This window comes from Hippocampus guttulatus, chromosome 14 (assembly GCF_054856545.1).
Source record: "Hippocampus guttulatus isolate MCC_2025c chromosome 14, RoL_Hgut_1.0, whole genome shotgun sequence".
Taxonomy (NCBI): Eukaryota; Metazoa; Chordata; class Actinopteri; order Syngnathiformes; family Syngnathidae; genus Hippocampus; species Hippocampus guttulatus.
The window spans coordinates 12264479-12278611 of record NC_141274.1 but is presented as its reverse complement, the minus strand read 5'-3'; the positions used below and the strand labels follow the sequence as shown (position 1 = coordinate 12278611).

At 43.7% G+C, this 14133-nt stretch overlaps 1 protein-coding gene across 3 annotated transcripts in view; it reads left to right on the top strand.

Moving 5' to 3' along the window:
- ephb1 (EPH receptor B1) overlaps nt 1-14133 on the top strand; it is a 132551-nt gene that overhangs the window by 9922 nt on the left and 108496 nt on the right. Inside the window, exon 1 of one of the 3 annotated variants that reach the window (XM_086128720.1) lies at nt 3271-3532. The exons of the other annotated variants lie outside the window; for them this stretch is intronic. The gene's annotated coding sequence lies outside the window, so the exon portion shown is untranslated. Of the gene's footprint in view, nt 1-3270; nt 3533-14133 lie in introns of those variants that run through there. 3 annotated transcript variants of the gene reach the window in all.

Here is a 14133-nt window from a genome sequence, read left to right as displayed (position 1 = left end):
TCGTGAAGTATGTGACGTAATGAACATCAAAATATTCTGTTTGTGAGAAAGTGAAAGAAGGAGACTCAACCACATCTCAGCTGTTTAAAAAGGATTAAAAAAATCGACAGTTGTGTGTTCGAATGTAGGAAATGCAATTAAATGCTTCACTTGCTAACATCACGCGACATGCTTTCGTGTTTCTCCCGTTCAGTGTATTATGTGGATCCACACAACATACCATCTGAAATTATTTTACAAGGGTCACAAAAAAAACAAAACAAAACAAAACAACTCTTGTCTTGTGGTGAGTACAATATGGCCACCCAAAGAAACTTTGCTACAGCGTGGATGGATGCAGCTAAATCCCATCGCTAGTTTAGTAGAGAAGTATGTGACGCAATGAATATGCAAATATTCTGTTTGCGAGAAAGAGACAATGGGGACTCAACCAAATCTAAGATGTGTTTGAAAAGGATAAAAAAAAAAAGCATTCACACCCCATACACAGCTGAAGTACATAATCCGTTCCATCCATTTTCACGTTTGATAAGCTTCTTCATGAGTGAATTTTCCAAAGAAGAGGTGAGAGGCCACTCTTCGCCAATAGGATGAATCCCATTCCTTACAAGGTCATTCGTACAACGGTTTGTGTGAGCTGACTCCGGGGTAAACTCAAATTGCGCTAAAAGGCTTTTCAGATACCTCACATCAATCGTTCCGGAAGAAGACGCCTTTCTCGAAAATGCTGCGTAGCTGCGAAGATGACTTCTGCTACGGTGTGTTTGCATTCGATTTGCCGCTTAAAGTAATCCAAGTGTGAAGTCTGGTCAATGTGCAGAGAAAATATCCTTCCTTCAATCTTTTTTTGATTTAAAGAGTGATTGCGGCATGTGCGGGACATGTGATCATACCACAGATCACAGCAGCGGGAGGGAATGACGGTTGCCATGAGGGTCTTCTGTTTGCTTCAAAGGCGGTTGCGCGTCTGCTGGATGATTTGGCTTTTATGAATGCGAACAAAAATTTTCATCATTTACGTGGCAGCGCCTCGGGTTTGGGGGACCAGTTAATAGACTGAGCAAATGATGATGATGATGCCGATGGAACATTCCCATGGTATCCAAAAACATCTTACATATAAATGCTACTGAATTTGAACCAACTTTTATGGCTCAAAGTATAATTGTCCCCCAATATATTTTAATTTTAATTTTATTAGACTGAATGTTCCTGCGGGCAGCTGAACAGTAATTTGGGATATACCATGCGAAGTACACTGAAAAAAAAATGACATGTTGAATGTACCCAATTTTATTTAGTTTCGACTCAGATACACGTGTCAGCTGGTTTCTTTCGCCAACCTATCTTCGAAAAGAGTCAAAAGAAGCTTTTGGGTGTGCACTGGATGTGGAGTGGTTCACCTTCTATCCAGATGCCATGCGATCAGTTGTTCAAAATTATATTTTGATGAACTGAATAGGCCATTGTGCCCCCCCCCCCCAAAAAAAATCCTGAGTTGCCTGTGTCAAAGTTCTCACCAGTCATCAATGCAAGCCTGCTAACGATTATTTCCTGGTCCCAACACACTCCGTATTATGCGCTGGATGGCAAATTTGGTCATTAGTATGGACCACCGTTTGTGCTCTAACGCCTTCTAATTGCATTGCCTTGCATAAGGTGGTGACATCAGCACATTGCTAATTGACACATAATTGCTAATAATCACGGAATGGATCACCGGCAGTCCAATTGAAGGTGATTGCTGCAGTTTAAAGATTTTTTTTCCCTTCCAGGCAGGGTCGCTAATTTAATAGAACTTTCTCAAAGGAAATTCGAGAAATACTTTGCTTTCGCAGGTTTTAGGAGTTGGGGATATGCTTTTGTATCACTTTGTTTGCTGATACCCGCGCAGGAGATAAAAGCGAGGTACGTGTCACGGAATCCCGTCTGTTGTGAGAAGATTGAGGAAATTGCTTTGAGCGGGAATGTGCCTGACTCGCTTGTTTTGGGTCAGTGGAGGAATTGCTGGTGTGTATGTGTGTGTGCGCTGCCATGTCCAAACTGGCTTGACTCAGCGGAAGAAAAACTGAAACTTGATCTGAATATCCTGTCGTTTGCCTCCATAAACATACCTGGAAATACTGTTATACTAATCCCTCCCTCCCATTCCATGAAAATACAGTAGAATGCTCCCGATGACAGGCAGAGGAAATAGCTTTCAACTCCAGAGTGGAACATTTTGGAAGTCGGAGGAGGGGATTTATGGACTGTTAACATGCAATGTTTGTGGCAGATTTGTGCATCGATGTGTGGCCTGGGTACTCTGACCCACTTTTCTGCATATGTATCACCTTCCATGACATGCCAAATGTGTGACGCCTGGTCTGCCACTCAAACAAGGAGATCAATCGCATTTCTGAGATGAGACAGACAAGGACACAATTCAGATCTTTTTTCGTCCTGTGGATTTACAGTAGTTCAGCAACTTGCCATGGTAGAGTGAACTGAAAAAAAAATACTCAGGGTTATAATCGTTTTGGATTTTTCATGGAAATTAATATTGTTTAATCCAGTGAGTGAGAGTCGGTTCGTTAGTTTACAATATCTTTTATTTTTTCCCGAAATGCCTTTTTTTAGTTTTCTTATTAGTTTTAGCATTTGTTTTAGTTTATATGTATGTATGTGACACGGAATAATCCTGATTTAAAGTTAAACTAACCCTGAAAAACCTTTTTAAATATTAATTAACAAATACTTTAAAATTAGGTTGACTGTTCTATAAATGCAAAATGTAGTTTATCTCTTTTGAAATCACTCTTTTTTTAAAAGATGTTATTTTTCTTCGATTTTAATTTAAAAATGTAAAAAAAAAATGCCCTCGCCCACATGCTTGAAAAGTATTCAAACTGTGAACACTCGTTTCAATTATTTTTAAAAAACACATAGTTGTTTTGAATGTGTGTGTGTGTGTGTGTGTGAGAATGATATGTGCCCTGCAGTTGGCTGGTGACCAGTTCTGAATGCACGTCACCTCTCACTCGAAGTCAGTTGGGTAAGGATCAGCCGTGCCGCTAATACGGCCAAGCAGTATAAAATAAAGACACGTCTAATCTTGGTCATAATTCATTTTGCGCTATTAAAAAAACAACAACAAAAAACAGGATCAACTCTTAAAATAGGATTTAAAATCCCAATATCCCCCCCCCCCCCCCCCCCCCCACAAATCCTTCAGCCCTACTTCTTCCCCATAATCCACTCATACGCTCCGTGACGACATATTGGGTTCCATCTGGGCTCCCGTGTTGACTCCATGCTGCGCTCTGTCTGTGGGGGAATGGCAATTAGCGGTACATTTGCTGAAGATGGCTCGCAACCAGAGAGACCTGTCACCTCTGCTTCACAGCTCTGCTTTTGAAGACATGCACTTACGTGCATGCGCTTGTGTTTGTATCTGCTCACACGCATGTCTGTCAGCGTGCGTCGTGGGAGGGAAGCGCATATCACGGCACCTGCTTCACTGCAGGGGGTTGGACCGCTTCACCGTAAAAAGGTGTGTGTGTGTGTGTGTGTGTGTGTGTGTCAGAATGTGACAATGAGGCTGAGCAGCATCGAAATGCACACAGTGACTTGTAATCAATGTTAAGCCGGTTTTCCTTTAGGTATGCTAATGCGTCTCAAATGTTAATGTATTTCGGTTGCAATAACTCAAATTGTATCATCAGTGAATGAGCGATTGTGCGCATGGTAATGATGAAATGGAAAATCTGCTTGATGGATGTTGTGTATTATCGTGCGGGAAATGAAGTCGCGCACACCTTTCGAGAGAACAACAACAGTAAAAGCGTTCTCAAGTGCGAGAAAAATGGGAGTGTGACATCCTGACCCTCTTGCAGCTAACATGCATGTGCTCCTGCAGAGACTTTACGCCGGTCTGATAGTTTGCATTTTTTTTTATTTTTGGCCAAATCTGTGATGCATTGTCATGTTATACATGCCATTTCCCCATAGATCTGTGATGTCATTGATTACATCAGTGAAATAATCCTAAGGGCACTTGTACAGCACAGCCAGCTTCCGATACAAGCCAAAAAGGAGTAGGCTTGGAAAGTGTATTTGCTTGTTTCCGGCTGTTGAAACAAGATAGCGCCTGTCTTAAGCATTGGCCAGAGATTTTGATTTGCAAAACGTCCGGCCACCAGATTGACTGGTGATGTTCATGCATTTATATTTTTTCCATTATCAGAGAAAGAAAGGAGTGAAATCTGACACCCACTCAGTGTTTTATTGACAGATTTACCGTATTGTGTGTGTAGCATCTTGTTTGTATGGTCTTGACTTGCTCGGCACCGAAAGTTGTTGGCATTCAACATGCACATACATTCATTATAATTAATTCCGAATGAGTGGTTGTTGGAATGAATGGCAGCTTTGGATAAATTGCATTAACGAGGTGGAGTAAAGATTTACATCATAGAGCTGCTCACTTTAGTGTAATAATATTCCATGTACTTTATAATATACAATATGTGTGTGCGTGTGCGTGTGCGTGACTGTCTAGATGAAAGAAAGGGTCCCCTAGTGGCTAAGGCTTTATTAAAGAGAAGTTAATGAGTTCTCCTGTCTGCCTTGCCTCATTTTTTTTTCTCCCTCGTCCATTTAGTTCGAGCTCCATTGCTTCCGCATCCGCTCCCTCTAATATTCCACTCACCTCACGCCGTTTCTCAAAGCACACTTCCCCCATAAGACCAGCCGCGTAAGTAAATACGCCCCCCCCCCAAAAAAAATAGAAGCATAACGAAAGCATTTGGTTACATTGCAATCTTTTGGGGCCTTCCTTCGTATCTTTCGGGTGGTCTTTCGTTCGTAAGTGGGATTTTTCATGCTAATTCAAGCACATCCATGTGACTGATGCTGATCACAGATGTTCTACGGAGTCCCCAGAATTCTTGAGGGGCAAGCATTCACAGTAATACATCAAAGATTCATTCGGACGATTATTCTGACTGAAGAGACGACACACGTCTCAGTGCCAGTCAAGTGTAAGTTTTTTTTTTTTTTTTGGGGGGGGGATTTTTTTGTGTTTGTTTGTTTTACAATTTCCATCTCATGTATATTCAAGCGACACAAGTCTGTTTGTTATCCCTGCATTCACAAACAACGCTGATGAGCGCACAAACAGCGGCGTGATTGAGGCGGGTTTATATGGAGTTGCACTCGTTCTTTTCATTTTTGACGTCGTTCAGTCCTATCATATCCTTCCTTTTTACATTTGCAGTGATGCTACGTCGCCATCGTTGCTTAACGGGGAGACTGGATTGAAAGCACCCGCACGGGTTGTCATGTTTGATCAAATTGTTCAATCTTCTTTTGACCTCAGCTGCTTCCCAAGCCTGTGGTTGTCCTCTAAAGAAAAAATGAATTGAATACCCTAGTTTCCACACTAAAAGACGCACTGGATTAACCCTAACCCCAAACCTTTAATAAATGGCCTGTTTTGTAATTTTCTTCATACATTGGGTGCACCGCATTATAGGACGCAATCTACAATGCATCCACTAGATGGAGCTACGCCCAAGGAAACTCCAACAGAACGATCAGATGTCAGTAAAACATATTTAATAAAGCAGCGACACAGTTCACTTAACCAACAGCAAGTTGTAACATTGACTCGTTAACGTTAAACTCTCTTGCCGCTGCTCTATTTCCGTGTTCAACTGTGTAATCGATCGCCTTAACTTTGAACTCTGCGTTGTCAGCATGTCTCGAGCAAGGAGCCATTTTGGGGTTGAAATATTACCGTAATGACCATACACAAGGAGCATCGGATTTTAAGGTGCGCTGTGAGCTTTTTAGAAAATGGAAGGCGTTTAGGTGCGCCTTTTAGTGCGGAAAATACTGTAATCCCTGGGCGTACGTGTTACGTGTGTCTCTGTCGGCTTGCCCTCAAATATTGCAGATGAAGCGAGGGGAAGCCTGTAATCAGAGGAAGAGAAAGGGAACAAGTAGCATTCAAGTGACCAGACTGGTGCCGGTGCGACAGCACATTCGTCACTTCCAACAGAGGCCGGTACGGAGACGCTTTGAATGTGCTTGTCATGTTGCCTCACCGTCATGGTCACTTGGGGAAATACATCATACATCATAGGCAGCTATGGCGGCATGTTTCCAGTCCTGGAGAGAAATGGAAGTGTGCCTTTTGTCATTTCTCCAAACCGAGTGATATGTCGCCGGTATGCCTTTTGAAAAAGGCATTCCCCATCTTGCTCTTTCCCTTATTTTCCTCCAATGTTTGCTGTATTTATTTGAGCCGCACATCAATCAATGCAGCAGTATGACTTTGTTCTCGTCCCACAATGGGAATGTGAACCCCGCGTATCCTGTGTCGTCTGAGTCTCTTCCAGTCTTCATCCAGGGGGAGGAGGGTCTCTCCTCTCACTCCCGCTGACTCGAGCCATCTGGGCTTTTGAGCCACGTGGAAATACATTGACGGGCCTATTTGAGAGGCCAAATGATGAGAGGTGACAATGTATTGCGGCAAATCCAGAGGAGGGATGCGCAGCAGACACTTGCAGCGGTCGGGGGCGAGTCTGTCTTGAAAAGGCGGGCCGGTGGGTGTGTTTGTTTGCTTCGGGAAGCCCGGAAGATCCATGAAGTGCGGTGTGAGTGACGTGAGATGCTGCTCGTCAGGTCCTCTTCGGACGCGGCCGTGGCAGAAAGCCAAATCAACTGATTTACACCAACCGACAATGAAGAGGGAGGCCTCGCCGCCACTCGACCGTTACGCAAGATGTATTGTTACGGGGGGGCGCATCAAAAAGGAATCAATCAAACGCACACACTTGCGTCCCAACAAAACAAACGCAATGAAAGATTGACGATGAGCAGACATTGTCGTCAGTTACAGTTTAAAAGTACTCGCTTGTCCCCCACCCGCACTGGCGTTAGAAACCCCAGGCCATGGTCATGCGCACCACTTTTTGCTCCTCCCCAACTCCCACACTGATGTTTAGGCCTTTCCTCTTTCGCCATCAGGTGGAAGGGTCGTAACATTCGGACTCTGTTCATCTCGGACTGCAAACCAATCCATGAAGGTCACGTTTTGCTCAAAGTTCAAAGTCTTGCAAGAGAATCTTCAGCCTTCTGTGGTGTGACGCGACCCTTGAATGGACTGGACGGATTGGATAATCGAGCCTTTGTCGCAAAAGACTTGCTTTGCCTTTGGGGTCGCACAAAAGCTCAGCAAGAAGCATCTGATTGTGTGTGTGTGTGTGTGTGTGTGTGTGTGTGTGTGTGTGTGTGTGTGTGTGTGTGTGTGTGTGCGCGCACGCGCAGCCACTGAAGGCAGGACCTGATAATCGACATGTTTGGGTGAAAGGAATTCAAAGATTTAGCTTGCCTCAAACAGATTTGTATTCTGAAATCGTGTTTGTTTTTTCTTCTTTTTGGGCTGTCTGTTGTTTTAAAAAATGCAGCGGCGCGCGTGTGTGACGAGAGAGTGTGAGTGGGCTACAGATTGTTAATTTAAATGGGATTAGAGGAACCTCTGATGGAGCGGTCACGGTAAATGATACTGTTATATAGCGTAGCACTCACACACATCCGACAGCCCCCGCACACGGAAGCCGTGCGGTGACTACATCCGCTGCCCACATGCGTGATATTATAATAAATAATCGGAGTCGACGTACATTGTCAGAGCTGCAATTTTGCATGAGGTCTGTTCACCCCCCCCCCCCCCCCCCCCCCCCCATCCTGCCCCCCGGCTCTAATCTGCCCATTCCTATTGGTTTGGAAGACGGAGATTATTGCAAAGGAGAAACAGGGATAAAAGGCAGGGAAAGAGAGAGTCTTCCGGAAGCTCGGCAGGATTTTGCAAGAGTGAATTCAGACGAGCAGTCATTTGTATTAAATTAAATCCCCTTTTTGATGAGCAGATTAGCCACTATCCTCGTACCTTTTTTTTTTTTTTTTGAAACTTTTGAAATTCTCTCTCAGGCGTCCGTCCAAGATTTTGACAGCTCAAGAAAATGATTACACTATTCCCTTTAAAGTACAAGGACGTTGACATAAATCTTTTTTGACTTAAATTCTACCCCCCCTCCTCCCCCCATAACTGATCGCTATGCGCGTACATCATTTCCATTTCTCTTTTTTATATTTATAAACCAAGCAGCTGCTCCATGACAAATATATGCATAACTATTTCCTTCCGTAGTTCTGCTGCGGCTTTGTTTTGATAAATGGCCTTCATATCGCAGCGGTTTTGCGATTTTTATTTATTTTTAAGAGAATAATCGCAACAGCCGTTGAGAAAAACTGAAGAACGGATGCCCTCAAGACAGCTTTGAAGTCATCCGTAAGGAGAGTTGACAGAAAACAGCATGTAGCCGTTGCGGAAAATTCGTATCTCACTGAATTGACCGAAAGCAGTTCAGTTCTGTTTGATTTTGGGATTGTTTAAATCTGAGTTCGTTTTCATGATAAGATAAATAATAGTTGACTTCAACTGCATAAACTTCTGATTACTTGAATGGCGGACGGAATCACAAATTACTTCACCGCCCATTTAGTCTTTTTTTTGTGGGGGGGGGGGGGGGGGGGGGGGGGGGGGGTTAATAGCCTTTGTTTGAAATGCTCCAAAATCTTTTTGAGAGTGGGCCTCGTGGGAGATGACGACTAGTATTTGTCATCTAATGGAAGCACGTGTACACAAATGACTTTATTTTTGCATCAAACCAAAGTTAATTGCTTCAAATGACAAAAACTCATTGCAAACTGTTCACTGTCTGCTCATTGATTCTCATTCCAGAGAATTTTTGTTTTGTTTTGTTTTTCTTTTTTTTTTGTGGTGTCATATTGGCCTAATGCTCTGGTGACAAAAAATGGGGTTGATTCTGTGCCCCCTCCCGCGAGACCTATTTGTGCGCAAGCGTGCCCCCGACCTTGTTAATGTGCGACGAGCAAAGTGGATGTCAAGGTGGCACTGAAGCGGATGAGCGCCGTGATGTCAGAGAAGTGGCGGGGAAATTATTCTTAATTGTCAGGTCGTTTCTGCCGGACCGGAAGGCAACCGGCGCGAACGCTATAATGAGGACGATTATTTTCAACCAAACAACAGGATCATTTTTGTGGTGTGTTTACGTGACAGAAGTGACCCATGAAAAAAAAAATGACAGGGGGCGCGTCTTCGACGTAACTGACAGAAAGGGTTTGCAAGTTTGCAGTGGCGTCAGAATATGCCGTCACGTGGCATCGCCAGTTCATGCTGTGCTGAATGTTTATCAAGCGCGTTGCACACAAATAGCTCCTGTGACTTTGTCACTGTGTTAACGTCGATTGGAGGAAATTAAATTTCCGTATTTTCCGCACTAAAAGGTGCACCTAAAAGCCTTCCATTTTCTTAAATGCTCACAGCGCGCCTTAAAATCCGATGCGCCTTGTGTACGGTCATTACGGTAAAATTTCATCCCCAAAATGGCGGCTCCTTGCTCGAGACATGCTGACAATGCAGAGTTCAAACTTAAGGCGATCGGTTACGCAGTTGAACACGGAAATAGAGTAGCGGCAAGAGAGTTTAATGTTAACGAGTCAATGCTACAACTTGCTGTTGGTTAAGTGAACTGTGTCGCTGCTACGGTTTACTGACATCCAGTTGTTCTGTTGGTGTTTCCTTGAGCGTAGCTCCATCTAGTGGATGCATTGTAGATTGCGTCTTATAATGCCCAATGTATGAAAAAAATTACAAAATAGGCCATTCATTGAAGTTGCGCCCCATAATCCAGTGCGCCTTTTAGTGTGGAAAAGACGATAAATGGCCAACTTGCAAGAGTAAGCAAAAACTGAGCGTCCCCTGCCCAACATTATGAACAACATTCTTTTGTCTTAAAAAGAAGAGATCAGTGCCGAGATGCGTGAAAATTTGTGGCTTGTTGCTTTGTTATGTTTGTTTATTTATTTATTTTTGACCATTCATGTTCTTTGTTGTTCTTCACTTCGGTAAAAGTGGGTCACTGCTTGGCGAAAATAGGAAAACGCCGTCCCCAGGGTGACAACAGTGAAGAACCAGTGCCCTAAATAACCTTAGAAGAGGAGGTTACTGTCTCCTTGGGATTTGTTTCATAAACCAGGTTCACCCGTTTTACTTATTTTATATTTGAATGCCACTGCAGCTTTGCATGTTTTCCATTCTGCTAACGAACAACACATAATCTGCTTTGCTCTCAGAAGCTCCGCTCCATCTCCTCCACATTTACATATTTTATTTATAAAGTGCTACTCGCAGCAAAAAAAAAAAAAAGGAAGATGTGCTTGTAAAACACCAGCAGCAATCTTGTGACGTTTTTATTGGAACGCCAATGAACGATGTCATAAATCCGGAAGTGTATTAACTATAATGTGGTTTGATGTTACTCTATCCTTTGGCAAGCGAAACAGGCTTGTGGTTTCGCAGAGTTTTGTAATGCAGCACCGTCCACAGTCATTATGTGCTGTTTTTACCGTATTGTCCGATTTTTATTCCCATGTATATGCGCAGATCAAATATTCACCTCTTTACACTCAAATGTGTGTAAAGAGGTGCCATACAAATGAGCCAATTGTGAATTTGTAGCATGACGGTCTCGTTTACGATCAGAAGCGCGGTGAATGTCGTGGCCTCGCTGTGAACCGGCAGGCGTGCAGCTTGTCGCCGCTGTCAGCTTCCTGCCTCTGTCTTGACTTATCGCGGTGCGTGTCTGGGCCCCATTTATCAGAGCTTCATTAAAACCCAAATCAAGCAAGGCCTTATTGCAGGCAGGCAGGCAGGCAGGCATGTCCAATATTGGGCTTAATATCTGGACGGGAAGTGTTTCGAGCTGCTTTTAGACTGCACTCATTGGTGCGTCGCAGCAGGTGTAACGGTAGAGCCGTTTTATTGACTGGGCGGCCCTTCTTAGACCCAACTGAGATCATAAGATGATTCGACAACAAAATGCCATCACAGTGAGTCAGCGTTTTGCAGCTTGCACATTGGTGGTCTTGTCTGTTCATCTTTGAGACCCGTTGCTGATACTTTTTTTTTTTTTTTTTTTGGTGGGGGGGGGGGGGCTCTGCAAGAAAGACTCACGTGGGTGACCCCAAGGGTAACGCCTGGTCAGAGGTCGCGGGGAGATATGAGGGAAGAGAGAACAAGAGCAAAGCGGGCCTGTTGAAAAGAACACCAATAGCCTTTTCCTGTTCTACTTTTGTTGGGCGCTATCTTGCCTTTCCGTGGTATTCAGGCAGTACAATGAGGTACAAAGCTTCTGCGGCCGCTCTTCCCACTTTGTCGCTCCATCTTTCCCCTACCTCCTCTCTTGTGAGCCATTTAAAAAGGAAGGGTGTTGGCAGGGCAGATCAAAGGCGGGTGGAAGTGGAATGTTCATTGGCCCTTGACCGTTGCAGGAAATGTTGTCTATTGTGTCCTTACTTGGGGGGGGGGGAGAAGCAAACGAGCTGAAAGCTTCAACACAAAGGCCAATGTCTTATTATCGCGGCAGCCAAACCGTTTTTTATCATGTCTTATTTTTACCCTGCAATATTTCCTCATCATCCACTTTTAGAACACGGGTTAGCATCCGGGCTTGAAGATCTCAGCCATTCGCTTCCCCAACAGTGCAAGGCAATCCTATTGACTTAAGTGAGTGCTGTAAGTGGGTATCTGAACTCATCAATGCTTATTGTTAATCTAAATTCTAAGTGGTCCGCTGATACTGGCGAAAAGCATTTAGTATCGATCGGCGCGGCCAAACGAATAGCGGCGCCAGTTGCTTTTTGATGGGTTTTAATCACTTTATGGTTCTGACGTCTAACTCGGTTTGTGTGAGACGAATGGTTACGTCGCAGGTTGGCTCGGATGAATTGTTTCGTGGACAGCAAACAATTTGGTTTTATTTTTGGGGGATCGATGATTAGGGTCGTGACTGTCCATCATTTATGTATTTTTTTCAGTCATTTTGTGGTGTTGGTTTGCGACCCTGTCATGGTGTCCGAGAGACAGTTAGACAAAAAATTTCAATTTCCTCATCCTTGTGCCTCACTGTGCAGGAATGACTAATCCGCGGTGCACAATAGTTTGGGATTTTACATTTAAGTTATTTTTTTATGTTCATAATTTTTGCATTTAATTTGTTTTCTTTTTTTTAATTTTAATGCTTTGTTCCAGATTCGTTTTTATTTGATTTAGTAATAGTTTTAGTTTTTTGAAAAATATATATGTAGATCGTGTTTGTCAATTGCAACATTAAAAAGTCACAATAAATATGGTGTAATAAAGCAGCAATTGTAAAAAAAACCAATTACTACATATAGCGTAATAAACTAAAGTGCAGTTCCCAAACGACTGTTTGACCTTCCATCATCCGTATACCAATACTAAAATATTTTTAAAATGAACCTTGAAACCTCATGTATGAAATTAATTGACAAAGATGAAATTTAATAATTATAGTTACTGTCATGAACATAAAATATAGTTTAAGTTCGCCATAATTGTATTTATTTATTTTTTAAAGGCACTCTTGCTTTCATCTTATTTTATTTTCAATTTTAGTTTCAGCTGTTTTCTTGGATCGGTTTTCTGTTTTTCAGTATCTTTGACCTCATTGATTCATACTCAATCTCACAGTGACATGAGTGTCAATCACTTTTTGAAACAGGAGTTGGAAACATTCACAAAAAGATTGTTCTGTCCTTCTCATTTATTTTTGGGCAGGTTAATTTCCCCTGTTCTCCCATCAATAGTTGACGTAGAGGTTTGTCCTTGCATGCAATTCCCAAAGAAGCGTAGGTGCTTGTACGTGTTTTAACTGAGCCTCTTGAGTGCTAGTGGCTTCCCCCCCCCCCCCCCCCCCCCCCCCCGAACATGCTCATTACATCTGGTTTGACAAGTAAACTTTTTCCTCTGGTGAGCGTAACATAGATGGTGGAAGGGGCGGGGCTTGGGAAAGGAAAACAGAATTGCACATTGTGCGCCGACGGGAAACCGCACAAAATGGGACGATTCAATGATGTTTTTCTTTCTCCTTCATTGGGATTCATCACCTCTTTGCGGCATGTGCACATGAGGGAGGGATGGGGGGCAGCAGCATCGAGGGAAGGGGGGGGGGTGGCAGGCGCTCACAAACCTCCACCCTGTGTCCACATCCTGGGGAGAAGAGGTCAGGTTAAGTGCCTCCGAGGTGCGACGGGCCTGTTTTCCTTCTCTCTTGGCAACCTGCCCACGTCAACAGTGGCTCTCTTCAAAAAGCCACTAATGCCGGGCTGGTCGCTGACAGTGTTCTGACAATGACTTACTATCTGCCAGCCGAGGCCCCCCTTCATCCCAGCGCCGGCCTCGCGGAAAAACAGATCTGTGGCAAGAGCAAAGGTTAATCTAGCGGCGAGGCTCCGCCGCCGACTGCCTCCATGGCCATGTGTGACTGAGAATAGGCTGGGAGGAATTAAACACTACTGCCTCGGAGAGTGTTGACAGAAGTGTGTGCGTGTGTGTGTGAGTGCGCGTGTGTGACAGATAGCTTGGCTCGTGTAAGTGTGGGTTTGATGGTAATAGAATGTAACGACGGGGCCAACCAACGGCAAAGAGTTTTTTTGTTCGCAATCTATTATCTTCCGGGAAGAATCGCACGAGATAAAGGTTGCTCCGCGCCATTTCCGAGATATAAGCAAATAATTTCAGCTAGTGTAAATACGTCATGCTATCTGCTTTTGTTTGCCGAATCAATTGTGCTGTCAGCGCACTGCTATTTTTTTTTTTTTTTTAACAGACCCCTACATGTATAGCTGCTATGTGACAGGCGAGGAATGCAAACACAAGGATCCAGCAGCCCGCTTATTTAGAAACAACCACCCCTTCAGTGTTAGCGTTTGTGTATAGTTATGTGTTTCAACAATGGACTCAGCTGGAGAAGGTCAACTTGGTTTGGTGACCCCCTGAGGAGAGAGTATTTAAACTTGTCTCCCTACCACTGTGCCACCTGTCTGTTTTGTGTTCAAACATCTCTACTGGCTTAGCCCCAGTTACACCATCGCACCCTCCCACACTGCCTCTCCTCCATTCCCCTCAAATTCCCACCACCAATTTTGAGGCAAAATGCCCACTGATTAAACACTAACAGCACCGCTAATGTGCAAAAA